General features: G+C 60.0%; 1 protein-coding gene across 1 annotated transcript in view; it reads right to left on the reverse strand.

Moving 5' to 3' along the window:
* The window catches only part of ARHGEF10L (Rho guanine nucleotide exchange factor 10 like), a 206112-nt gene that overhangs the window by 80221 nt on the left and 123800 nt on the right, over nt 1-2091 (reverse strand). The gene's annotated exons all lie outside the window — the stretch shown is intronic.

Here is a 2091-nt window from a genome sequence, read left to right on the forward strand (position 1 = left end):
GGCCCCCCCCCCACCCCCCCCCCCCAGGAACCCTCAGCAGGGGGCCCAGTTGGGTGCCCCCAACGCCTTCTCGATCCTTTCTACAGCTCTTCTCCCTCCTCCAGATGGTCAGGGCTGTTTGTACCTGCCTCCGTTGTGTCCCACCCCCTCTGCGGGCTGAACCCCCCAATTCATCCTTCTCCCCTCCTTTATCTTTCCCGCTTTCACTCCCTCCCTCTCTCCCTTCCCCTCTCTCTCTTCTGTTCATCCCACACACACTTAGTAAGCACCAAGTCCATGCCAGGCCACACGCCAGGCCTGGGAAGAGCGCAGACCCTGCCCCCAAAGAAACCCCCTGCTGGCTGGAGAACCCAATGGGTTGGTCAGCAGTCCCTATACAAGGTGACAAGCATGAGTGACCAAGCGTGCACAGGGGGGCTTGAAGAATTCAAGATAAAAGGGAAAACTGCACGGTCCTGGGGAAATCCAGGAAGGCTTCCCAGAAGAGGCAGCATCCACACAGTTGTGCCGAGAAGGAAGTGCCTTGACCCGGTCCTGGTTCTGCTAGAAACTCAATAAGGGTGTTGAGCACATCTCTCCCCTTCTCAAGGCCTCAGTTTCCCTATCTGTAAAATGGGGGAACCACCAAGAGGGTCTCTGAGGACTTTTCTACATGTTTCTCATCCCAGAGACCCTGCTGTCTCCAGGGCACTCTGTCACCTCTACCAAGATCTCTGATGACCTTCCTCCCCCAGAAATGCCACCACCTCCAGGTACAGAAGAGGAAGTGTGAGAGGCAATTAGTCCTCAGTCCACCACCCCTGAAGACGGAACAGAACAAGAGACCTGAACTGGCTCTGAACGCGACTCCCGCTGCTCACCCCAGGGGTGCTCGGCCGAGCCAAGAACATGCCCAGAATTTCCCCTGGTGTGTGAGCAGTGCCCGTGGAGACAGGCATCTCTCTGAGGTCACACCCAAGGCCACAGAGAACCCCGGGGCCGCCCTGTCTTACCAGTGTGCCAGGTGAGAAGTGGGGGGGCGTTGAGTGGGAATCTGGGGCCTGGAGAGAGGACAGAGCCTGCTGCTGGCTTGCCAGCACCTGGCCACCCCCACAGCGTCTCCACCGGGTCCCTGTCACAGCCCTTCGGTCTGAGCCAGCTGCTGGGGACGGGGGCGGGGGCGGGGCACGATGGGCACAGCTGTCTGCAGAGCTGGGGGGCCACCAGGGCACCTGGTGGAAGCCTCTGCTTGGGTGAATCTGGTGGAGCCCTGAGAGGACAGATCAGATGCCCTACCCCCACCCCCGGACCCTCAGCTTTCCCTCTTCCTCCACCCCTCCCCCACCCGTAAAACGGTCTCCTCTCACCCTTCTGTCCTACTGACAATCGGCAGACTCCCGGCTCAGCTAGGAGTTGGGGCATCCGGTCTTTCCAGCCCATGAACATGAACACGGAGCCCTGGCCACAGCCCCCAAACGTCTGCAAGACCTTGGAGAGGGGACTTCGCCTCTCCAAGCCTCATCTGTAAAATGGGCATGATAGCCGTGCCTGCACGAGGCTGGCGTTGCAGGATCAGAGGACCCGTGCAGAAGGCTCAGCACGGGGGTGGCACACGGTAAGCAACCCTGGCAGCCGTTGCTACGTGTGGGTCGACACGGCCAGGTTGGCACTGCCAGGCACCCTTCTCGTGAACGGTTTCCTTAACTCCTGGCAAGGCTGTGTGGAAGGTTCTGTTCTTATCCCGGTTTTACACCGAGAAACAAACACAGGGAGTCTAGGTAACCAGCCCAAGCAGGCACAGCCAGGAAGCATGCAGTGCCCGTTAGCCCGTGTTTGCTGTCATCGGCTACAAAATAGCAGTCCGTGGCAGCAGGCGTGGACTCCCCGTGACGGATGTGACAGCAGAGACCCAGAGAGCTGAGAAGCTGTGCAAACACACCCGAGGGGTGACAGGCCAAGCAGGGCTTGAACTCTGCTCACTGGCCGTGGCCTCCTTCCCCAACCCTGCTGCCCTCTCGGCTTCCCAGAGTTTCTGAACGGCTCTGGGACCACGACTGGGGTCTACGGTGAGTGACCACAAGGTGGCCAGGCCTCCACAAAGGACGCTGCTCC

This window comes from Crocuta crocuta, unplaced genomic scaffold (genome assembly GCF_008692635.1).
Source record: "Crocuta crocuta isolate KB4526 unplaced genomic scaffold, BGI_CrCroc_1.0 scaffold127, whole genome shotgun sequence".
In the NCBI taxonomy this organism is placed as follows: Eukaryota; Metazoa; Chordata; class Mammalia; order Carnivora; family Hyaenidae; genus Crocuta; species Crocuta crocuta.